Here is a 26,631-nt window from a genome sequence, read left to right on the forward strand (position 1 = left end):
CTTGAAGAATCCCATGGACAGAGGAGCCTGGCAGGCTACAGTCCATGGGCTCACAAAGAGTCAGACATGACTGAGCAACTTCACTTTCCTTTTCCTTTTCTCCTTTTCAGTTGTAAGTTTACTGTAGAAGTAAAGTTTGGGTGATGTTAAAAGGCCTCCTTGCCAGTTTCTGGGTCATAATCTGGAGCCAGGACTCCAAACATATAGGTGCAAGCTGGTAGATTTGGGGTTCAGAAGGAACAGGTTCTGAGTCCAGAGCCTGCTTCATGTCCCCTCTGTGGAATAACCATGGCAACATGTAGGCTGGTTATCCAGAACAATCTGCCTAAGAATGTCTGCCCTAGCAAAGTCCTTCAAACCTGTCAACCGAGCAGGGAAGTCCATGAGGGTGAGAAAGGGTTTGAATGAGCGGGTGGGGACTTCATGATGTGCTGAAGCACTGGGTAAAGAAGAAAGCAAACAAATGTTAATGAGTAAGCTTCTGCTGTGGGCACTTGAGGTTCAGTGTCTGGGAAACTGCACCCAACTCACCTTCGAGGGCAAGGAGTCTGGCTATTGAACCACGACCTTCTACCCATCCTTGCTTTAGGGCTGCTTCAAGGTGTTACGGAGAAGGCAATGGCACCCCACTCCAGTACTCTTGCCTGGAAAACCCCATGGTTGGAGGAGCCTGGTAGGCTGCAGTCCAGGGGGTCACAAAGAGTCAGACACGACTGAGCAACTTCCCTTTCACTTTTCACTTTCATGCACTGGAGAAGGAAATGGCAAGCCACTCCAGTGTTCTTGCCTGGAGAATCCCAAGGATGGGGGAGCCTGGTGGGCTGCCATCTATGGGGTTGCACAGTCGGACACGACTGAAGTGACTTAGCAGCAGCAGCAGCAGCAGCAGCAAGGTGTTAAGCCCAAAGCATTTGACCTGTCTTTTGCCCTGGCTGGATGTGTTTCTGGCCAGTGAACAAGCAGAATTTTGTAGCAGCTCTCCATGTCACCTGATACTGGGGGCATGCAACCACAAGTCACACTGAGATGAAACGCAAAGCCTTTCAGTGCATCATCTGCTGGACTACTGTGCTTCTCAGGTAGCTCAGCTGTAAGGAATCTGCCTGCCAGTGCAAGAGATGCTGGAGACAAGGGTTCATTCCTTAGGTCAGGAAGATCCCCTGGAGGAGGAAACGGCAACCCCTTCCAGTATTCTTGTCTGGAAAACTCCATGGACAAAGGAGCCTCGTGGGCTACAGTCCATGGGAGTTGCCCAGAGTCAGACATAACTGAGCATGCACATGCTCTTGAACTATTAGGAAATGAGAACTGAAGGTGTTTATCTCTGCTTCCCTTGTTGGGATGCCTAACCAAGTGCAAGAGTGAGAGAGTTCCTGTCTCTCTCCTAGTTTTCATTGTTGCTTCTCTCAGTTAACCCTCACTGTCTGCAGAGGACATTGTTAGAGGCTTTAAAAAGGACACTTACCTTCCTGTTTTCCCAAGATATATTGTTAGGTACTTAAAATGCAATTATAAATAATATTGGGGCCAACGCATCATTTATGTTGGGTAAATTTTAATCAGGATCCTGGGAGAGTGGTGAAAAGATAAGATTATGGCTGACATAATTCAAACATTTTTAATCATGGTTTTGAGCAATTACACCATGATATATTTGTGTGGCGCTCTCTTCATATCTCTTATGCTTGGATTTGTTGAGTTCTTGCACCTCAATTTTTTTTCCAGTTTTGACTATTTTGTCCATTGTTTATTAAAATATTTCTTCCCAATATATATTCAGCTGAAGCTTCCAAGGGGGACTTCTGAAAAGATCACTTTGCTCCCTGGTGGAGAAAGAATGAGGGAGGGGAGAGTGGGGAACACAAACAGAAGCAGGCTGGTGCTCAGATCCCTCTGACTCAAGCTCAGATGAGAGATGGTGGTGCTGATGGAGATGAAGGAAGTTAATCATTGACTTGAAGGTTTATAAGGAAAATCAACGGCTTGTGTAGTCATGGATGCGAATGAGCTCACTGATGGTGAACTGACCGTTTGGTTGAGGAGAGAAACCAGAACCAAGCCTTCAGGAATGTTGACACGAAATGCTTCTGCAGAGAAAGATGAGCTGGCAAGGAAGGGAGAAGGTGGTTCTGTAAAGATAAGCAGAGAACAAGGAGACCGTGTTATCACAGAAAGGAAGTAAAGAATGTGCTTCTCAAAGCATGGAGCGGCCGAAACAGAAGCCGAAAAGATTCTTTCTAGCCCATTTGCTCTTCTTTCTACCCTAAAGATATTTTTAACGTTTTATTTTATGTTGGAGTGTAGGTGATTTACAAGGTTGTGTTAGTTTCAAGTGTTCAGCAAAGTGGTTCAGTTACACACATACGTGCATATGTTCTTTTTCAAAGTCTTCGCCCGATCAGGTTGTCACAGAATATTGATCAGCGTTCCCTGTGCTGTACAGTAGGTCCCGTTGGTTATCTGTTTTAAATATGGCAGAGTGTACGGGTTGAAGCAACAGTTAGAACTGGACATGGAACAACAGACTGGTTCCAAATAGGAAAAGGAGTACGTCAAGGCTGTATATTGTCACCCTGTTTATTTAACTTCTGTGCAGAGTACATCATGAGAAACGCTGGGTGGAAGAAGCCCAAGCTGGAATCCAGATTTCCAGGAGAAATATTAATAACCTCAGATATGCAGATGACACCACCCTTATGGCAGAAAGTGAAGAGGAACTAAAAAGCCTCTTGATGAAGGTGAAAGAGGAGAGTGAAAAAGTTGGCTTAAAACTCAACATTCAGAAAACGAAGATCATGGCATCCGGTCCCATCACTTTATGGGAAATAGGTGGGGAAACAGTGGAAACAGTGTCAGACTATTTTTTTGGGCTCCAAAATCACTGCAGATGGTGACTGCAGCCATGAAATTAAAAGACGCTTACTCCTTGGAAGGAAAGTTATGACAACCTAGATAGCATATTGAAAAGCAGAGACATTACTTTGCCAACAAAGGTCTGTCTAGTCAAGGCTATGGTTTTTCTAGTGGTCAGGTATGGATGTGAGAGTTGGACTGTGAAGAAAGCTGAGTGCCAAAGAATTGATGCTTTTGAACTGTGGTGTTGGAGAAGACTCTTGAGAGTCCCTTGGACTGCAAGGAGATCCAACCAGTCCATTCTGAAGGAGATCAGCCCTGGGATTTCTTTGGAAGGAATGATGCTAAAGCTGAAACTCCAGTACTTTGGCCACCTCACGCAAAGAGTTGACTCATTGGAAAAGACTCTGATGCTGGGAGGGATTGGGGGTGAGAGGAGAAGGGGACGACAGAGGATGAGATGGCTGGATGGCATCACTGACTTGATGGACGTGAGTCTGAGTGAACTCCGGGAGTTGGTGATGGACAGGGAGGCCTGGCGTGCTGCAATTCATGGGGTCGCAAAGAGTCGGACACGACTGAGCGACTGAACTGAACTGAACTGACACATTCATCCCAGACTCCCTAACTCTCTTCCTCACCACCCTTACCCTCTGGTAACCAAAAGACTTTTTTACCCACACCTGCAGCCTTCCTGTCTACTCTAACTCTGCAGCTCTTGTTTTTTCCAGGCCACCCCCTACCTTCTATATTTTTTCATCTTCCCCTCTTTACTCTCTTCCATCCTCTTTCAAAAGACTTTCTCGAAATGTCAGTTTTTCAAAATCAGAGAAGTATTTTTTTTTAATCCAATTTACAGTCAATAATCTTTGTAGGAAAAAGACCACAAAATTAAACTGATAATAACTAAAGATACACAGAGATAGAGTTGGGATTGACTAAAATTTTGCAAGAAGTAAATGTTCCTGCCTAAATTCTGATGTTCAACATTGGACAGGAAAGTTGGACTGTGTAGTAATAGTGAATAAAGATCCCCAAAGAAAATCTAATAATGGCAGAAGCAATGACTGTTCAAATTTTGCTAATTGAGGAATCGGATATTGATCTTCATTATAAACTCTTCCAAATAAATGAAGAGAAATTACCATGATGGTAATTATTACAGTAAAATGAAAATGGAAACAAGTGAAAATATTTAGTTTTGATGGATAGAAAGTAGAATAAACAATTATATTGGGTCTAGGACAATTCAACTCAGAAAATAACTATTTCACAGAAAATTCTTCAGTTCTTACGAAACTCTGATAAAATGCTTCTATTCAAAGTATCCTCAGGGTAAAAAAGTTTCTGAGGTCAAAATCTCTTATTAATTTCAGTTTATTTGCATGGAGAAAAACAGTCTCATGATTTACAATTCTCTCAATGGTTCGTTTTCTCCCTCCATTTCTATTTTAGTTTATATGTGTTCTCATTTCTGTTCACAGTTAGCATATATGAGTACCTTGTAGAAGGTTAATGTTAACAATTCGGGAAACGGATTATACTCATTTATGCCTATGATGGCTTGTGTATAAAAGATAGCTGATAATTTCCATGTGGATAAATTAAAAAATTAATCAGTCTTTAAATGTGCAAAATATTTTTACCAAATGGGTCTAATTTTACTCATATAAATACATTAAAATAAGCAAGTTCTGAACTAGAGACAACCCTTCATGCTTTTAAATAGAGCAATATTCTCAGTGAAGCAAGTTTTTTTTTTCTTTTTAAAAAATCAAAGTAGAGTTGATTTACAATGTTTCAGATGTACAGCAACTGAGCAAGCATGCATATAACATAAGACCTACTGTGCAGAACAGGGAACTATATTAAATATATTGTAATAACCTATAAGGGAAAGACACAGTAGGTCTTATGTTATATGCATGCTTGCTCAGTATCTCAGTCATGTCCAACTCTTTGTGACCCAATGGACTATAGCCCACCAGACTCCTCTGTCCATTGGATTTCCCAGGCAAGAATACTGGAGTGGGTTGCCATTTCCTCCTCCAGGGAAAATGTTATGCACAGCAGTGTATATATGTTAACCCCAAATTCCCAATTTATCCCTTCCCACTCTTTCTCCTTGGTAACCATAAGTTTGTTCTCTACGTCTGAGTCATTTCTGTTTTATAAATAAGTTCATTTGCATCAGTTGTTTAGATTCCTCTTGTAAGTGGTATCATATATTTGTTTTTGTTTGACTTATCAGTGAAGTAAGATTTTAGAGTATCGTGTGGATTAGTTTTAATGTGTGTGTGTGTGTGTTTAACAAGAAAAAGAAAATGGTCTCATGGGCTGCAAGCCTGGGGATTGTTTTCGCTCTCGTTTCCGCTGTGATTCACTGTATTTTTCTAGGCAAGCCACACTGTCTGGGTCTTCACAATCTCGCCTTTTTAGAGAAGCCAAATTGCACTTTGAAGGACCAGCTCTCCTCAGAGGGTGTGGAGATGCAAAAGGCCCTGTTGCCTGCTATCTATAAATGATGAACTTCCGGACTGAGTTTTTCATCACATTGGGAATTTAGATTCCAAATACACGGGGGGCGGGGTCCTGTCATAGAGTCCACAGTTAACTGCCCCATGTGGCTGGGAGAGTGCAGGGATTTCGCCCCTTGTTGAATCCTGGAGTCCAGTGAGTGAATGGTCTCTCTGGGAAGAAGGTGGTGAGAACCATTCTTTGGTTCTCCATAAGGTGTCCAGTGAAAACTGCCCTTGGGGCTGTAAACTGAGTTTGATTCCCACTCATTTAAGCCTCGGGCAGTTCCTCCAGCTCTCCCGGCGAAGTGGGCAGGATGAAGGCCCTCCCTAGTTGTCTGTCTGAAGCCACCTTTGTGGGGTGTTCTGGTGGCTTGTGTCCTCAGCCTGTCCCGCGCCTTCTCGGGGTTCACCTGGGGCTTCTTCTGCCAGATACAGGATCCCAAGTTTTACCTTTCTCAAGACTGGAACAGAAAGCTCCCAGATCTTGGTCCCCAGTTGTGGAAATGGCTAAGATGCTGGTCCCATGGAAAACGTGACTTGCCTATCTGGGGGTGGGGGGTTGGGGGGAGTGTCTCCTTGCTTAACTGGAGGGTCAGCTGGCAAGCAGCCCAGTGCTGCCCCGGCTATAGAGGCCAGAATCATAGCCCCACTTCCTGGGCACCAGAGAGAATATTCCAGTCTGGAAGGCTGGTGAGGGAGGCAGACTCATGCCCAGCAGTACCTTCTGATCTGAGCTCCGAGGCCCCACTGTGCAAACATCTCTAACGGGCTTTCCTGCCTGCCCTCCACCAAGGCCCAAACAGCAGCTCCCTGTAGCTCTGACTGCCTTGGGTCCAGCCTCTGTAGTTAATCTCATTCCGTTTTTGCAAGATGTCAGACAAGTTGGAAAAATTAATTTTATGTGTTTTGAGAATAAAATTTGTAATGATGACAGAATCCCAGAAATTAAAAGGTTTAGAGGTACGTATTTGTGCTCAGGGAAGGCATTCATCTAGTCACTGACGTCTGCTCTTGACGAAAGAGAGAAAGAAGCTTCTGTGAACCCAGCCCAGAGGATTTCTTGGAAAGTCCAACTGGCTAGACCCCATGAATATCCATTCTTAGAAGACATATAGCTTGGCTTGTGAATCAAGCTTTTTCAAAAACGTTCAGTTCACAGCTCCCAAGTTTATTTAACGAGAGGAAATGGTCTATTTTGCAGAACACTCATAGCTAAAACTTCATGGGATGCGTTATGCCTGGGAGACCGAATCTGTTTTTCTGACCGTGTAAAATTCAAGGGGAAGGCAGAGGGTCTGGCCTCAATCTCTGCTGACAGGCTGGATCCTCACCATGACTCCATCCCCTCCACGGGCTGGGCCTCCCATCCCACTTGCAGGACTGCATGTTCTCCCTTGCAAGCATCTATGACCTTCCCCGTGACTCCGATCAGTCCCCGGGATGACTGCAGAGGAGAAGTTCGTCCTCAGGACGTGTCTTCTTTTTCATGCCTCCACCTTCCTTGAGCTTCACTCTCCAAAGATCAGATCCAGACTTGGCCATCAGGTCTTCCTTTCTAATCTCCTTCCTTCTACACAGCTGAGTGGGAACAAGGTACAGAAGGTACCTTTAAGTTCTGTTGGTGATTTACCGCAAACAGAATCTGGGCTCCACCTGGTCCACACTGCCCGGGGTCAATTCAAAGAAACAATCCCGAAGTAATAAGGCAGCCTAAATCTTCCCATGTCAATCACCGCATGCAAGATTCAGACAGACGTGTGCCTTGTATAGAGCCTGAGTCCTCGATGGGGAGGAGGCACACCTGAGAACAGGTAGGGTCCAGTGTCAGGGGGCTGACATAATCACAGCCTGTTAGCTGATGTGAAATACTGAACTCCAATTCAAGTAGCTTTATGTTCTCAAGGAGATGCTTAGGGAGGAGATTTAGGCAATCAAGTTACTCCTTTTATGTACGGAACATCTGTTGAAAACCTACTACGTACTAGCTCATGTCCTAGGTACTACAAATAGAAATAAAATCATTAAAAATAAATAAAAACTCTGCCCTCAGTGGGGCTTATCTTTTAATTGGTTTGCTGCTGTTCAGTCAGTAAGTCATGTCCAACTCCTTGTGACCCAACAGACTGCAGAATGCCAGGCTCCTCTGTCTCCCAGAGTTTGCTCAAATTCATGTCCATTGAGTCCATGATACTATCTAACCATCTCATCCTCTGCCACCCTCTTCTCCTCCTGGCCTCAGCTTTACCCAGCATCAGGGTCTTTTCCAATGAGTCAGCTGTTCACATCAGATGGCCAAAGTATTGGAGCTTCAGCTTCAGCACCAGTCCTTCCAATGACATTCAGGGTTGATTTCCTTTAGGACTGGCTGGTTTGATCTTGCTGTCCAAGGGAATCTAAAAAATCTTCTCCAATACCACAGTTTGAAATCATCAATTCTTTGGCATTCAGCCTTCTTTATGGTCCAACTCTCGCATCCAAACATGGTTTTGACTATATGGACTTTTATCAGCAAAGTGATGTCTATGCTTTTTAATACACTATCTAGGTTTGTCACAGCTTTCCTTCCAAGGAGCAAGTGTCTTCTAATTTCATGGCTGCAGTCACCATCTGCAGTGGTTTTGGAGCCCAAGAAAATAAAGTCTGTCACTGTTTCCATTGTTTCTTTTGATGTCACTGCTTCCACTTTTTCCCCTTCTATTAATATTTGCTATGAAGTGATGGGATCGGATGTCATGACCTTCATTTTTTTTGAATGTTGAGTTTTAAGCCAGCTTTTTCACTCTCCTCTTTCATCCTCATCAAGAGACTTTTCAGTTCCCCTTCATATTCTGCCATTAGAGTAGTATCATCTGTACATCTGAGAATGTTGATATTTCTCCTGGTAATTTTAATTTCAGCTTGTGATTCATCCAGCCCGGCATTTTGCATGATGTACTCTGTATATAAATTAAATAAGCAGGGTGACAATATACAACCTTGATGTACTCCTTCCCCAATTTTCAACAAGTCCCTTGTTCCACGTCCAGTTCTAACTATTGCTTCTTGACCTGCATACAGGTTTCTCAGAAGACAGTTAAGTTGGTCTGGTATTCCTATCTCTTTAAGAATGTTCCACAGTTTGTTGTGATCCACACAGTCAAAGGCTTTAGCATGGTCAGTGAGGCAGAAGTAGATGTTTTCTGGAACTCCTTTGATTCCTCTATGGCCCAATGAGTGCTGATTAATTGGAAAGATGGACAATGAATAAAATACCTAAATAAAGCTGGTGGCAGGACAGCCATGGAGACCACTGTGAGGCTGTGTCCTGAATGAGCTGGGCTCACTGGGTGGTGAGTCACACAAGGGCGGAGACTGACACGTGTTTTAGTAGGATTACCGTACTTGGTCGGTTGAGGATAGACCAGGGGGACAAGGGCAGAAAGAGGAAGCCAGAGAGAAGGTTATTGTGACGATCCAGGTGGGAGCTAGGGTTCATGGAGGCTTGGGCCAAAGTGGTGGCCATGGAGATAGAGAGCTCACATTCTAGATTTGAAAGGAGGGTAGAACTGGTTCGTGGGAGATGGGCGCTTTCCGGCCTGTGGACTGGAAGGATAAGCTTTCCCCGGCTGAGACGGGCAAGGCTGTGGGGAGAGTGGGTTTGGAGGGCGGGGAGGGGAGGATCCAGGCTTTGTGCACATTGTTTGCTCTGTGTAGGGTCGTGTCCCATCCCAGAGCACTCTCACGTAGGCAGTTGGGGGTCCAGCCGTAGATCTCAGGGGAGAGGAGTGGATAGGGTAAGGTGAAGAACCATCAGCGCTCGGCGTGAGGGTAGAGAGTGTTCCTATCATCTGAACTGACTCAGGACACTCAGAAGAACCTACTCCCAGTGGGCTTTCAACAAGGATGTGTTGCTGTGACGGCCCCCTGGTGCTTCCCTCTTCCAGAGGATGCATCATCCCCAACCCCAACGGGCTGCTGGTGGCTCACGGCCACGTCCCTTACTGGGACTCGCCCTCAGCCCCAGGGATCTCCTGACTCAGGGTTTTCCTGGTCCCAACAGTGTTCCACAGCCAGTGACTGGCTGACCTGGAGACACAGAGACCCACTTCTTTCCCCTCGGTTGGGACAACTCTGAAGGACAATTCTACTATAGAGTCACCTGTTGGTTTCACTGGGGTCTTATTTGCAGCCATGTTATAATTCAGCTCCTCCCCATGTCCAGTCCTGCCTGCTCCACATCCCTATGGAATTCTCCTGGGAGCACTTCCGTAAAACCTCTGTGGGTCTGTTTCCAGGGACCGACTCTCACACCCTAAATCAATACATGAATGTGTGTGTATGTTAGTCACTCAGTCGTGTCTGACTCTTTGTGACCCCATGGACTCTAGCCCACCAGGCTCCTTTGTTCATGGAATTCTCCAGGCAAGAATACTGGGGTGGGTTGCCATTTTCTTCTCCAGGGACATGAACATACCAGGGTTCAGCTACCTTCACTTTCTCAGGAGAACACTCTCTGACTCTGGAATAAATCAGGTCCATGGTAGAGGCACTCGGGACTCTGTATTTTATTTCCAGGCACTGCTTGATTTCTTACGTCTCAGATTACTTGCTTAATGTTCCTCTTCCCCAGTCTTTGTGGCAAGGATGAGGGGATCTTGCCTGATGCCTGGTAGATGTTTAGAAAATATTAATAGAATGAATGAATCTGCTGGCTGCAACCTAGTTATAGCCGAGCCAGGGTCACCCCAGGAGTATAACCTGTGGAAAGCGTGTCAGGACTCCGTGTAAACCTTCAGGTCCCTGCTGTAGCCCATCATGTAGGCTTCCCAGGCTCCAGCCTGAGGCTTTATGGGATCCCCAACTAGCCCTCTCTCCCCGACATGGAGGCGTCTCTCAGTACATCTCATGATACCCCAACGTTGAAATCTCCAGTGTGAAGACAAAGCAGCTGGCATGTGGCTGGGTTTTGCCTCAAGATAAATCCTGGTGAAAGTAAATAAACAGAGGGAAAAGACAATGATCTTTCTTCAGGAAAAGTGGAGAAACAAATGATTCGGGATCCTTTTCCAAAACAAGACATCAAGGCTTAGTGAGATGCAGCCAGGCTCTGTCTCAATGGGAAAGTAGTTATTCTGCCCCGCCTGGTTCACAGAGAACTGTTCAGTCACTCAGTCATGTCTGACCATTTGCGCCCCCATGGACTGCAGCATGCCAGGCTCCCCTGTCCTTCACTATCTCCCAGAGTTTGCTCAAAGTCATGTCCATTGAGTCAGTGATGCCATCCAACCTTGGAGAATCTCAAAGAAGTTCCCCCAGTTTCCGGCAGCCTCGCAGGTGTCTCTGAGTTCAGCGCCACTTCGTGTGGATGTCCTTACAACACTACACTCCAGCTGGGCTCCAAGGCCACGCAGCCCTGAGCGGTAGCTCAAGACCGCTCAGGAGCAAGTGGGCGTGTAGAGGACAAAGCTGACCAGTGCAACCTGGAGAGGCCTTTCCAAGGCACCTGGGTCCACCTGAGTCAAACTGCCTTCAGCCTTGGCCGTGACAAGCCAGCTGTGCCCTACCTCTTCCTGCAACATTTGATGTCATGGGATTCAGCACGACTCTGTGCAGGACACCCGACACGCCTCCTCACTGCATCTGACCTTCACAGCATCTGTATGCTGGGTGATCCGCCATCATCACTCTACAGACTCGGACCCTGAGGCTCAGGCAGATGGAGCAACGTCCCCAAGGCCACACAGCTGGTGCGAGGTGGGTCCGTGACCCCATCCAGGTGGGCGACACTAGCAAACGGGACTTGAATACTGTGCTTCACAGTCTCTCATGACAGCACCTTGTGTTGGCTGATTGGCTACATTATCTCCAACCTCCACCCCATCCAGTGGGAGTGAGGTCTGATTGCATGCATTGGACAGGAGGAAGCTGAGGCATGAAGCGACGAAGTGGCATGTCTGAGACTACACAGTGTTAACTGGTGGAGACGGGGTTTGAGTCTTCCAGGCACAAAGCCCCTTTGACACGGGACACTATGGCATCCTAACTTTCACGCCTCAGTGGATCAAGCTGACTCAGCTCTCTGTGTTCCAAAACAGTAGCATCTTCTTTGCTGCAGTGCACTCCCAGAGCGCACTTTTCCTTTATTTTAGACTTCTCCCAACTGTGGTCTGGGCTTCCCAGGTGGCTCAGTGGTAAATAATCTGCCTGTCAATGCAGGAGATATAGGTTCGATCCCTGGGTCAGGAAGATCCCCTGGAGGAGGAAATGACACTCCAGTATTCTTGCCTGGAAAATCCCACAGACAGAGGAGCTTGGCAGGCTACACTCCAAGGGGTTGCAATGGGTCGGACATGACTGAGCATGCATGCACAACTGTAGTCCAACTTAAGCCTTAAACAAAAGACTTCAATGCCTCCATGTCAAGATGAATTGTAAGTTACAAGCTCTGATGCAACAGAAGTAGAGTCTCTATCTTGGAACATATAACTGCCATGGACCACAAAGCTGTCAGTGAGATACTTCACCCTTGGATCACCAGCCATTCTACAACCATGTGTTGTCCTGTAAACAAAGCAACCGTCCTCACAAACAAGATTCTTCATGTCCCAAAGGCTAAAGTTGCTGACCACAAGCTGGTCCGTTTGAAAAGCAGCTCTATTCCCAAACCCCTCTGAGTTAAACAGACACGTTCTAAGGGAATCACTGTGGAAAGTTCTGTTATCAAGATGGTGACATAAATTCTTCAAGAATCCTCTTTTGCTGCCAAACTCGCATCAGATTATCAAAGATGTGTTTTGGATAAGATCTGTACTTGGAGTGAGCTTAGGAGAAGAAAGAGATAAAAGGGAGCAACTATCTGTCTTGATCTCTACAGTTCCTAGGAAGAAAAAGACAAAAAACAGCTTTAGTTATTAAGCCCTTCTGCCAAATGAGGGTCAAGCTGGCTGATGGGTGGGGGCCCTAAAACCAAGTGAAAGCTTGAGTAGGGGAAGCTGCGGTCACTTATCGAGGACAAGGTCACCTTAGCCTTGCTGTGGGTGCCCCCTCTGAGGGGGCCGGGAATTCATGCACCGAGAGCTGTGTATCTGACATTCGTGTGTTTGGACAACTGGGCCAGGACAAAGCTGACTTCATCTGTGGAACAGACATTCATGTCCGTCACACACACACACAGCAGCCCAGGAGGTGGGAACCATTGCTCCTAGTTTTACAGATGGCTTTGGACAGCCTGATAGTTTGGACAATTGTCCACAAATACTCACACACCTCCCCTCCCAAGCAGCTCCATCACACTGGGACGCACTCTGTCCAAAGGAACATGCTGTTGTTCAGTCGCTAAGTTGTGTCTGACCCTTTGGGGTCATGGGCTGTGGCACACCAGTCTTCCCTGTCCTTCATAACCTCCTGGAGTTTGCTCACATTCATGTCCATTGAGTGAGGGATATCGTCTAACCGTCTCATCCTCTGTCATCCATTCTCCTCCTGCCCGCAATCTTTTCCAGCATCATGATCTTTTCCAATAAATCGGCTCTTCTCACCACGTGGCCAAAGTATTGGAGCTTTAGCTTCAGCATCAGTCCTTCCAGTGAATATTCAGGGTTGATTTCCTTTAGGATTGACTGGTTTGATCTCCTTGCTGTCCAAGGGATTCTTAAGAGTCTTCTCCGGCATCACAATGTGAAAACATCAATTCATCAGTGCTCAGTTTTCTGTAAGATCCAACTCTCATACCCATACATGACTACTGGAAAGACCATAGCTTTGACTATACAGATCTTTGTCACCAAAGTGATGTCTCTGGTTTTTAATATATTGTCTGTGCTCAGTCACCTCAGTCATGTTGGACTCTTTGTGACACTACACACTGTAGCCTGTTAGGCTCCTCTGTCCATGGGATTCTCCAGCAAGAATGCTGGAATGGGTTGCCATGCCTTCCTCCAAGGGATCTTCCCTAATCCAGGGATTGAACCTGCATCTCCTGCATTGCAGGCAGATTCTTTATCCACTGAGCCACCTAGGAAGCCCAATATATTGTCTAGGTTTGTCATAGCTTTCCTTCCAAAGAGCAAGGGTCTTTTAATTCCGTGGCTGTACTCACCATCCAAAGTGATTTTGGAACTAAAGAAAATAAAGTCTGTCACTGGTTCCACTTTTCCCCCTTTTATTTGCCATGAAGTGATGGGACCAGATGCCATGATCTTAGCTTTTTGAATGTTGAGTTTTAAGCCAGTTTTTTCACTTTGCTCTTTCACCTTCATCAAGATGCTCTTTAGTTCTTCACTTTCTGCCATTAGAGTGGTATTATCTGCATATCTGAGGTTGTTGGTATTTCTCCCAACTATTTTGATTCAGCTTTTGATTCGTTCAGCCCAGCATTTTACTTGATGTAGTCTATATATAAGTTAAATAAGCAGAGTGACAATACATAGCCTTGTCATACTCCTTTCCCAATTTTGAACCAGTCCATTGTCCCATGTCCGGTTCTAACCATTGCTTCATGATCTGCATACACGTTTCTCAGAACACAAGGAACATGAGCAGATATGTATGAGCACAAGCCTTAGATGTTCTTGGGCACTTTGGCTTGGCTAAACCACTCTGAGGTCTGCTATTAAAAGAATTTTCCTTGGGTGGCCACTGCCTTTTTAGCCTTGACCCTGAACAAAACCTAGGAGCAGATTCAGTTTATCTCAAAGTCAGTAGCCAAACCCAGTAGGCCCACAGCCTGAAGCACAGCTGCCCACCAAGCCCAGGGCTGACCAGCCCCGTGGCATCAGCATGTGAGTTCATGAGCACGTTGGTTTGCACTGATAAAAAGCTATTGCATTTGGGAGTGTTTGTTATGTAGCATTACTATGGTGATAGTTAGCTGATACAGAAAGGCCGTGTAGTTAATGAAAGTCAGAGAGAAGTTTGATGTCAAGTATTCATATTCTCCAAGCCCAATGCTGTTTTAATTATATCATATAGAGCAAACAGTGCGGAGGTGGAAAGTCAGGACAAACCTGGGGAAGAGTCCCCACTGCTGGCTGCTGAACCTTCTAGAAAGTGCAAAGACAAATGCACACAATACAGCAGCTTATTCAGGAGAAGGACTTATTGACAAGTACCCCCAGATTTAGGTTTCCAGATGATGTTCTATACAAATTGATCATAATTTTTAAACAGTTAAAAAAAAATCACACCCATGCTAATACATGTGTTTATCTGAACCCAAAATGTTTCAATATATAGTCCTCCCTGTATTTAAACTTGGCTGAAATACCTGCTTTCAACATTGTAAAGTCCTGAATCAGAAGAAACTATGTGATAGTCTTCAAATTTGGCATGAGATTTTTGTTGTTTTTGGAGGGCTTGTCAGATTTCCACCCTCTTTATCACTTCAAGAATAAGAATTTATTATTACAAGCAAATTTCTTAACATGATGATGTTAAAGTGCTGCACTCAATATGCCAGAAAATTTGGAAAACTCAGCAGTGGCCACAGGACTGGAAAAGGTCAATTTTCATTCCAATCCCAAAGAAAGGCAATGCCAAAGAATGTACCACACAATTGCACTCATCTCACATGCTAGCAAAGTAATGCTCAAAATTCTGCAAGCCAGGCTTCAACAGATGTTCAAGCTGGATTAGGAAAGGCAGAGGAACCAGATATCAAATTGCCAACATCTGTTGGATCATCAAAAGAGCAAGAGAGTTCCCGAAAAACATCTTCATCTGCTTTATTGACTACACCAAAGCCTTTTGACTGTGTGGATCACAACAAATTTTGGAAAATTCTTCAAGAGATGGGAATACTATACTACCTTACCTGCCTCCTGAGAAATCTGTATGCTGGTCAAGAAACAACAGTTAGACATGAAACAATGGACTTGTTCAAAATTCAGTAAGGAATATATACAATATACATCAAGGCTGTATATTGTCACCCTGCTTATTTAACTGATATGCAGAGTACATCATGTGAAATGCTGGGCTGGATGAATCACAAGCTGGAATCAAGATTGCTGGGGGAAATATAAATAACCTCAGATATGCAGATGACACCATCCTTATGACAGAAAGAGAAGAAGGACTACAGAGACTCTTGATGAAAGTGAAAGAGGAGAGTGGAAAAAGATGGCTTAAAACTCAACATTCAGAAAACTAAGATCATGGCATCTGGTCCCATCATTTTATAGCAGATAGATGGGGAAACAATGGAAACAGTGAAAGACTTTATTTTGGGGGGGCTCCAAAATCACTGCAGATGGTGATTGCAGCCATGAAATTAAAAGACACTTGCTCCTTGGAAGAAAAGCTATGACCAACCTAGACAGCATATTAAAAAGCAGAGACTTTACTTTGCTGACAAAGGTCTGTCTAGTCAAAGCTATGGTTTTTCCAGTAGTCATGTATGAATGTGAGAGTTGGACTATAAAGAAAGCTGAGGCCTAAAGAATTGATGCTTTTGAACTGTAGTGTTGGAGAAGACTCTTGAGAGTCCCTTGGATTGCAAGGAAATCCAACCAGTCCATCCTAAATGAGATCAGTATTGAATATTCATTGGAAGGACTGATGCTGAAACTCCAATACTTTGGCCACCTGATGCGAAAAACTGACTCACTGGAAAAGACCCTCATGCTGGAAAACATTTAAGGCAGGAGGAGGAGGGGATGACAAAGGATGAGATGATTGGATGGCATCACAGACTCAATGGACATGAGTTTGAGGAAGCTCTGGGAGTTGATGATGGACAGGGAAGCCTGGTGTGCTGCAATCCATGGGGTTGCAAAGAGTCAGATATGACTGAGCGACTGAACTGAACTTTTTAACATTTTTTAACATAAAGACCTTGAATCATGGTAATAAAACAGATGCTCTTTAATTTCACTTTTCTGTATTCCATTGGTAAATACTATGTGTAAATTTTTTTAAGAATCCTATGAATTTAAAAAAGGAGGTTTTCCCATCCAAAAAAAGAAATTTAAAAATCCCTTGTGTGCTCTAAAGTCCTTGAATTCTACCATTAAGTCGCAGTCCTCTGAAGAGCCTGACTTGGGCTCTGTTTATTGGCTTTCCATACAGGGTGGCACTGTGCCGAGCGCGTCCTGTACACAATGCTGAGTCATCAGAAAAGCCAGGGAGGTCTGTCACCGAATCTGCATTTTTCAGACCAGGCTCAGAGAAATTACTTTCCCAAAGACTTCACTAGGAGGTGATGGAGGTCAGGACGGAACGTAGGTGTGTCTGGCTGCAAATGCCATACATTTTCCCTAGCTGTAGACTGCCTCCTCCCAGATGTCCTCCCAAGCTATTTCCTCATTGGTTCGAGGAGTCAGTAGGAGTGATGCTCAGCCTTTCAGCAAGCTCCGCCAGGAGCAGGGGGCTGGGGTGAGGGCTAGTTTTTGATGCTTAGGAAAGACTTCAAGCTCAGAACATCCCTGTATCACTCATCTTGAACTTCACCCTGTTCGTCTGTGCCCTTTCTGTTTCCAGTTTGAGACTCTTACTAGCTTGTCTAGTGGGGCAGGCGGGTGGTGTGTGAGGTTCAGTCAACTTTCCTTTTACTTAGACATTAAACTGAAACCTTTTATGTTTACAGAAGGGGAATTTATGGGCAAAGAAGTTAAACAACAATAATGGAAGGTTGGAGGGTTACTTTTTCCTTACTTTGGGGGTTACTTTTGTGCTTTCTTTTAAAAGAATCACTCATGATTTAGCTATAATTATCACAGAGAATTTTTTTTTTTTAAATTAGCCTTGACTGTTTCCACTTCAGGGGGAAAATTGATACCCTATAATGTATTTTTCCCCTCAGGATGCCAACGTCAATACCAGCTAGGCTGAATCATCAGTGATTTCGGTGAAAATTGATGATCAAAACTAAACATTGACATTTTAGCATTTTTCTATAACAACGTCTGACACCACTTCTTTTCTTATACATATATTGATAATATGCAATCGCTCAAGCCAAATATCCATCCAAGGGATTTTTCTTGATTCTTCTTTTCCCTCCATCCTTGACAACCAATGCGTTAGGGCATCCTATAGGTTGGTCTCTAAAACCTCATCTGTCTTCACTTCTCTCTGTTGCTATGGCTACGTCTGTGGTCCTCGCACCCATCACCTGTCCCCTGGATAAACTAGGGCATTGGGTAGCAGCAAAGCCATAATAATAGTTTCTAATAGGAACTGTGCCTCGAATCTAAATGTGTGGTGACTCCCCCTAAAACCCACCTGCTTCATTGGTGAATCTGAGCCAGGCAGGCCGACCAGATGCAACAGGGAGCTGCAGAGTGACTGCCGCTCTCCCTCTTGGTTAGGCTTGTAAGAGGCGCAACCATGTCCTTCCCCAACATGAACTGGATTCAGGCAAGGAACAAGTCCTAAAGCAACAAATGCAGGGGGAGGAAGGGACCTCATTCAATGACAACTTGTTCTACCTGCAAATGATGTAAGGATGGTTCCAAGAGCTGTGTGACCCTTTACATGCGCAAAGAGACAGGGCTGACATTGACGTCTTCATTATGGTGATTTTTTAAAAATTGGTTTTTCTGACTATGATATAAAGTCTATCATGGCAGGATTCTGGGGAGATTTTTGTTTGTTTCTTATTACTTTTGATCTTTTTTTGCTGCTGTTTGCTCAATGTCTAGCACCATAGCTGACAGGTAGTAACAGGTACTCGACAAATATTAATATTTGGAGACATAGGAGAGTTGTCAGAGCTCCTATTGCCTGTGTCTTAAGTCCCTGAGGACACAGGGTAAAGCAGAGGAGCATCTTTAAACTAGATGCTGCTGAGTGGGAGCCCTGGGCTTGAGTGAGAGCCACAGAGAGCAGGCGGCCAATACCAGCCTCCATCTATCCCTTCCACCCCAGACCCACAGCACAGGTGATGGCTCTTTGCACTGAGCCCATAATGACTCTGCCTGCCTCACCCAGATCCCCTTGGACTCCACCACCTCCACCTTTCAGCCGTCCAGCTTGTCTCACCCGCGAGCACCAGTTTCTGCCCAGCCCGGCACTGGGAAACGTTCTCTTCCACATGATGGTGACTTGAGACACAAGAGGAATGGGGGGAAAGCAGGGACTAAGAGCCTTCCTCTTAGTCGCTTTCCTTTTACTCTTTCACACACATTTGGGGGTAGGACTCAATGGGGGAACTCCAGAAAACTTGCTGAGTGCCCCAGGGCCCAAGGAGCAATCAGAGCATCTTCAGGAGGCTTGGAGCAACCGACGGGCTGGGCTCCAGGTCTCCATCCCCCTGGAGAACATTCACTGTCCTGGAGGTGGTAGGATGTGGAGACGCTAGGAGGACCGGCCCAGCCCGTTTCAATGGAAGCATTACTCTTCCTGCAGTTTCAATGGTCATTGTTCAAGTGTCTAGGAAATTTTATGGTCTGCCTCTCCAAGCTGTTATGCTCAAGGATTCCTTGATTTAGGAAAGTAAGATTAACTTTTAAATGCAGTCACATCTTTTCCATTTCTTGCTTCTCTGGGTTCCTTTGGCCAAGCCTGAGCTCACAGCTTGCAAGCATTCAAGTTCCTTGGAATAAAAGAAAAAGTCATCCAAAAACCCTCACCCAGCTTGCCCTGCTCTGACTCATTCTGAAACCCCGGGTCCTTTCTTTGAGCTGTGGGAAATGCAATTTCGTGGGCCCCTGTGGGCTCCGTCCTTCGCTGCGTGGATGCCCCCACAGCCAGGAAACAGTGGGCAAATGGGACAGCCAAGGCGTGGGAGGCCCTGAGGCTGAGTCAGCCATGTGACACCTCTTGGACACAGTTCAGCTGTTGTCACGGCCCCTGGAGTGACTCAAACTCTGAATCCCATGGATGCCTCTGTCCCTGCAGAGCGCGGACAGTCATCACGCCAAGACATTTGTTCCTGATTTTTCACCCACTCTGCCAGTGACTAGATCGTCCCCCTGGGGGTTGCAACCACAAGCCAAGGACTGCTGACCTAAGGAAGGACTATTTTTGCTTTTGAAGATTCTCGACTCAGGGAATGGAAGCATTTATACTGTTGACATTTGAATTAAGAGCTGAGTAGTCTTCTGGGGACATCATGGTAATTCCGTTAACTCTGGGAATCAGACATTTTCTCAGCTCCTTTGCTGAAGGCTCCCAGGAAACTCAGCTCGAGGCAACAAAGAAACAGAGATGAGGGATCTGAGTTCCAGACAAGGGAGAGAGTTAAGAAACAGCAGACTCAGGTGTCACTGCCTTGAGGCAAGGAAAACAACCTTCCACCAATCTCCCACGAACCTCTGGGGTTGGTGTGATGCTCTTAGCTCAACCCCATCCACAGCCCAGGAACTTGCCCACTTCCGAGATATCTGAAGACGAGCAATGTCTTTTCCATGGGTGGCCCGAAATTCTCAGAGGGGTCTCACCCCTCGCATCCGTCCCTCCTCACCGTGCCATGGATGAGCATGGTAAACTGCATCCTGCTGCATGAAGCCCAAGAGTTACAAAGAAAACGTGGGACCTAACCCACTTCCTCCTGCAGGCAGCATGCACCCGAGGCACATGTGATGGCCTACCTCCATCAGGAAGGAAGAGGACCACAGAGGTCTTTTCAGGGTCCCTTGAGGTCTCCAGTTCCCACCTCCAAGGCAGAAGGTACATGGAAGAATGGGTAGAATTTTTCTGGGCTGCAGGTGAGGTGGATCAGCAATTCCTCTTCCAAAGGCCCCTTCCCAGCCACTCCCTCTCCTAAAGATCAGTCTGTTCGCACAACTCACTCATTGTGGCCCCACAGGACTGAGTAAGAGGCTGCTGCTAAGTTGCTTCAGTCGTGTCTGACTCTGTGGGACCCCATAGATGGCAGCCCACCAGGCTCGCCTCTCCCTGGGATTCTCCAGGCAAGAACACTGGAGTGGGTTGCCATTTCCTTCTCCAGTGCATGAAAGTGAAAAGTGAAAGTGAAGTCGCTCAGTCGTGTCTGACTCTTTGCGACCCCTTGGACTGCAGCCTACCAGGCTCCTCCGTTCATGGGATTTTCCAGGCAAGAGGACTGGAGTGGGTTGCCATTGCCTTGGGTAAGAGGCAGTTCTCCCTGAATCCGTTTAGCCATTCACCTAGCTGATAACGGGCTTCCCAGGTGGAGCTAGTGGTGAAGAATCTGCCAGCCAATGCAGGAGACTCAAGAGACACGGGTTTGGTCCCTGGGTCCGGAAGATCCCCTGGAAAAGGAAATGGTAACCCACTCCAGTATTTTTGCCTGGAGAATTCCATGGACAGAGGAGCCTGGAGGGTTGCAGTCCATGGGGTCGCACAGAGTCAGGCATAGCTGAGCACACAGACTGCTAAAAACACATTAGCTGATAATAAGGATTCTCGAGAGCTATCAGTGTCAACCTTTCTAGGCAGGAAAGGATGTGTCCCTCACCAGATACATCTGGGTTGAGGTAGAGCCTGATGGTCCCAGAGCCCATGTCGCTAGGTTCCTGGGCATGTCAGGAGGATACTCTCACAGTGGAGATGCCTTATCTGGGCTGGATGCCTTGGGGAGGGAGATCTCAGTGTGACTCCTGCCTGCGGTCTATCGTCCTGACCCCTAGCTTTTGACGCCGACTTCTTTTTCTACATGCTCACCATCACCCCCTTAAAGGCAAGTCATCTCCAAGACCCCACCCTCGGACCTGTTCCCTCCGCCCCCTGTGTTAATGGTGTCCTGTAGCTGACATGACAAATGACCACACACTTGGTGGCTTAAAACAATGCATTTATTCTCTTATAGTTCTGGAGGCCAGACGTTCAAAGCCAGTATCACTGGGCTGAGATCACAGTGTCTCAGCAGACCCCACTTCCTCTGGGGGCTCAGGGGGAACCCATTCTTCACACCCTCCAGATTTTGGTGGCTGCCACAGTCCTTGGCTCCTGACTCCAACCTCTGCCTCTGTGATCCGCTGCCTTCCCTTCTGTGTGTCAAATCTCCCTCCACCCCCTCATAGAAGGATGCACATGATTGCAGCTAGGGTCCACCGACAGAATCCAGGATAATCGCTCCACCTTGAGAGCCTTACTCTAGGCACACCTGCAGAGAATCTCCCCTTTTTTGCACATAAACTAACATTCAGGCTTCCCCCGATGACTCAGCAGGTAAAGAATCCGCCTGCAAAGCAAGGAGACGCAGGAGACCTGGGTTTGCTCCCTGGGCCAAGAAAACCCCTGGAGAAGGAAATGGCAACCCACTCCAGTATTCTTGCCTGGGAAATCTCATGGCCAGAGGAGCCTGGCAGTAGCTAGGGTTGCAAAGAGTCAGTCACTGAGCACAGAGCGCACACCCATACAAACCAACATTCACGGGTCTCAAGGATTAGAAAGTGAGCAGCTTTCCAGAGCCACTTTCCAGATCATCTCAGTACCCTCACCTCTGGCCTTTGCGTTGAGCTGCAAATCTCAGCTGCTAATGCCCCGCCCCGACCCCTCAAGCACCCAAGGTCAGGGAGAGGAGTTTGGACATGCCACAAACCACTCCATTCGAACAGCTGCTCTTGATGCATAACTCTGAGCCCCTGTGCCACACTGACCCAGGAGGACCAGGCAGGGTCTTGCTTTATCCCTGGGGCAGGTCCGCCTGCGTCCAGTCAGTGAGGAGGAACTGACCACAACTGGAACATCTGGAGAATCTCCCGGGTATTTGGGCAATTCAGCAGGCCTGTTGGCTCTGTTTCGTTGCTTTTTTTTTTTTTTTCTTTAATTAATTTATTTTTAATTGGAGAGTAATTCCTTTACAACGTTGTGTTGACTTCTCCCACACAGCAACACGAATCAGCCGTAGGTATACATCCATTCCGTCCCTCTTGAGCCTCCCTCGCACCCTGTCCCACCCCTCCAGGTTGTCCCAGAGCACCGGATTTGAGCTCCCTGCATCACACGGTGAATTTCCACTGGCTTTCTGATTTTGCATATGGTAATGTGCATGTTTCTAAGCGGTCCTTGCTTTGCTCTACGGTCGCTGTTTCCACAGTCCAGGCTCCGGAACTGTCTGCAGGCTCTGGTCTGCGAGGAGGATGCCATGTGGAACCGCTTCCTGCTTCTCATCACGAGGGCGGCACACTTGATACAAGACACACAAGAGGCACTGGAGGGACAGAAGATCAGAGGAAGCGGGAGCGCTGCGCTCCTCCCAGGGCGGAGGCTCCGTGTCGGGGAGGGCACCTCGGGAGGCTCGGCTGCGGTCAGTCTCCAGCCACACTGGGGTCACGTGCACACCATGAACATGCATCTCCCCGGACTGGGGTGGGGGTGGGGGGCTCACCCGGAGCGCTCACACAGGTGTTGTGAACTCGGGTCCCCTCTTGAGTGCACTGGGTAACATCTGGGCCTGCAGCTCTGCTGGCTCAGCCACTTTCCAGGAAATGAAATGTTCCACAAGGAACGAGTTTGTGCATAGCAATGAGGGCGTGGGAGAGGCCCCAGAACTGCAGAGAAAGTTCTGTGAAACTGACAGTTATCTGAGATTTGGGAACAGCAGCTGTCTTGAGCTGCTCTTAGGAAATTGCCTGAATTTACATGACGAAAGAAAGGCCCCTGAAGCACATCACCTCCTGGAATCATCAGACCAGCTCTTTTTTCTTTAGCAAGAATCTGAGGTTGCCTCTGAAGGCAATGGAAAATTCTTCTGAAAAGTCTCACTCCGGTGGTTCCTGAAATTTTGCACGAACGTGACCGAAAGGTTTGCTGTCAAACTTCGGCTCTGGCTCTGATGGTTCAGTGGGTAAAGAATCTTCCTGCCATGCAGAAGATAGGAGATGTACGTTTGATATCTAGGTCGGGAAGATCCCCTGGAGAAGGAAATGGCAACCTGTTGCAGTATCCTTGCCTGGGAAGTCCCATGGACAGAGGGGCCTGGAAGGGTATAGTCCATGGGGTCGCAAAGTCCGACACAGCTGAGTGACTAAGCACAAGGCAACTTCATCTCTTCCTGGTTCCTAACTCCTAGTTCATTGCTCACAGACTCCACCATGAACCAGCTCCCCCACTGGAAAAAATCACCAAACCGCAGTGCTGAAAAGTGGTCATTATCGCATGTGCTTTCAATTCCGATGGAGCGTTGAGGGAAAAGAGGCCTGTTCTTCCACGGTTGGGCTGACTGCTCCCATCTATCCAGGAGAGCAGCATGGAAACCCTTGTAGGTCAGGCTTTTCCTCTCCGCTCGCCTGTGGTCCCCTGCTCAGCTGTGTAGCTGAGACCCGCAGATGGTCTCCAGAGGCCAAAAATCCAGGCCTGCTTTCTGTTCTAAAAACCAAAGGCAAACCCAGAGGATTTTCATTCTTTCAAGAAGAATTCTATTTATTGTGCTTCTTTCTCTCTCACTTAATTTTTAATGATCCTAAGATAAATCAAAATAAATCAAAGTGTTGAGTAACATATCTGATTTCTAGAGTACAGATCTTCGGCCAGAGCGAATTAGTGTTCTTACAGGCAATTACAACAGAGTGGCAGAAGGAAGGGACTCGCCCTGTGGACTCTGCCCAGCCTGAAGGCTTCATCGTTGTCCTCTCAGCAAGATCGAGAGTGGCAGCCAAACAGGCAGCTTCAAACCCTTTGGGGGATTGAAACGGATCAGAAGCTGTGTTGATACTTGGTTATACCAAAGGGCTGGAAACCCATAAATCTGGGTGGAGAGGGAGAATGCTTCATGCTATTTTCAAGGGAAGTCTATTTGAATTGGCGGAGCTTTCTGAGTTTGGCTAGACTCTGCAGCTCCAAAGCCCAGAATATGGTTGTTGTCTTTGTTAAGAAGCAGTGAGAACACCTAGCAAAATCCCAAGCTTTACTATAGCACATGGGAGACCGTGGTCCGTGCACATGAACATCTGAAAAAAAAGCCTTTGTTCATTCTTCTTCTTCCCAGACACAAAGCTGTACCCTCAGTTCCTTTTCTTTTTTCTTAAAACTTTTTATTTTGTATTGGGGTACAGCCCATTAACAAACAACCTTGTGATAGTGTCAGATGAACAGTGAAGGAACTCAGCCATACGTATGCATGTGTCCATTCTCCCCAAACTCCCCTCCCATCCAGGCTGCAGCATCACATGAAGCAGAGTTCCCTGTGCTCTACAGTAGATCCTTCTTGGTTATCCATCTGAAATATAGCGGTGCCTACATGTCCATCCCAACCAACTATCCCTTCCCCCCACCCTTCCCTCTGGCAAACACAAGTTCATTCTCTAAATCTGTGGGTCTGATTCTGTTTTCTAAGTTCATTTGTATCATTTATTTTTGGATTCCACACATAAGGGATGTCACATGATATTTCCCCTTTTCTGTCTGACTGACTTCACTCAGTATGATCACGTGATATTTCCCCTTTTCTGTCTGACTGACTTCACTCAGTATGATCACGTGATATTTCCCCTTTTCTGTCTGACTGACTTCACTCAGTATGACCACGTGATATTTCCCCTTTTCTGTCTGACTGACTTCACTCAGTATGATCACGTGATATTTCCCCTTTTCTGTCTGACTGACTTCACTCAGTATGACCACGTGATATTTCCCCTTCTCTGTCTGACTGGCTTCACTCAGTATGATCACGTGATATTTCCCCTTCTCTGTCTGACTGACTTCACTCAGTATGATCACGTGATATTTCCCCTTCTCTGTCTGACTGGCTTCACTCAGTATGATCACGTGATATTTCCCCTTCTCTGTCTGACTGACTTCACTCAGTATGGTCACATGATATCTCCCCTTCTCTGTCTGACTGACTTCACTCAGTATGACAATCTCCAGGTCCATCCATGTTGCTGCAAATGGCATCATTCCTTTTAATGGCCAGGTAATACTCCATTGTATATACGTACCACCTTTTCTTTATCTATTCCTCAAAGACTTTGGGAAGACTTAGAAGGGAATTATTCAGAGCTGAGACCCCGACTTTTGGGCCTTCTCCCCTCTGATCCTGGGCTAGTGTCTCATGGCCTGGGTTTGAACATCATCTCCCCTGCCACTAGAAAGCGAAAGTGAAGTCACTCAGTCGTGTCCGACTCTGTGCGACCCCATGGACTATGGCCTACCAGGCTTCTCCATCTGTGGGATTCTCCAGGCAAGAGTACTAGAGTCGGTTACCATTTCCTTCTCCAGGGATCTTCCCGATCCAGGGATTGAACCCGGGTCTCCCACATTGGAGGCAGACGCTCTAACCTCTAAGCCGCCTGGGAAGTCCAGATAGTGCCTTTGGGACATACCAAAGAGTAGCCTCTCCAGAGTCCCTCAGTTGTGCCCACTGCCGCCCGTCTGTTTGCAGGGGGTTCAAGGAAACAAGAAACGAGAGATTGTAAAGGAATTAAGATTGTGTTTAGGCATGTCCTTCCAGCCATAGGAGTGAGGACCTCCTACCTTAACCAGAGGTCAGAGCTGTGTGAGCTTCTCCAATTAGAGATGGTTCTCCACCTTGGTTCCCCATTGGAATAATCTGGGGGGTTTGGGGGATGAGAATTTTTGGTTTAGTTATTTATTTTTGAAAGTTGCATTTGTTTGCCTTTGGCCGTGCTGGGTCTTTGTTGCTTCGTGTGGGCTCCCTCTGGTTGTGGGGCTACTCTTCGCTGCAGAGCACGGGCGTCTCATTGCATGGCTGCTCTTGTTGGCAAGCACAGGAGCTGGAGGGCAGGCTCAGTAGTTGTGGTGGGCTGGCTTCTTTATCCTGCAGTATGTGGAATCGTCCCCAGCCAGGGATGGAACCTGTGTCCCCTGCATTGACAGCTGGATTCATAACCCCTGGACCACCAGGGAAGTCTGCGATGAGATTTTTGCAAGCAACCTGGTGACCGTCAAGGAGTCAGGGTCAAGAACCATGGGTCCTGGCCTCTCCCCCTCTAGGCACTGGTTGTTTCCTTACACTTAAAGAGTATTTGACTTAAAGATGGGGTCTTAGTCTGTTTCAGCTGCTGTTAACAAAAACACCATCAGCCGAGTGGTGTGTGCTTGCGCATGCTAAGTCACTTCAGTTGTGTCCGACTCTTTGCAACGCCATGGACTGTAACCCGCCAGGCCCCTCTGTCCATGGGATTCTACAGGCAATACTGGAGTGGAGAGGTGGGTTAAATAGCAGATATCTATCTCTCACAGGTCTGAAGGCTGGAAGCCCAAGATTGAAGTGCAGGCAGATTCAGTGTCTCCTGAGGGTCCTCTTTCTGGTTCGGCTGAATTTTTGCTCGTTCCTCACAGGGTAGAAGGAACGGGAGACTCCTCGTGGTCTCTTTTCTAAGAGCACCAATTCCATTAAGGAGGGCTCCACCCTCATGACCTAATCACCCCAAGGACTCACCTCCCAATCCCA

The sequence above is a fragment of the Bos indicus genome, chromosome 3, assembly GCF_029378745.1.
Source record: "Bos indicus isolate NIAB-ARS_2022 breed Sahiwal x Tharparkar chromosome 3, NIAB-ARS_B.indTharparkar_mat_pri_1.0, whole genome shotgun sequence".
Classification (NCBI taxonomy): domain Eukaryota; kingdom Metazoa; phylum Chordata; class Mammalia; order Artiodactyla; family Bovidae; genus Bos; species Bos indicus.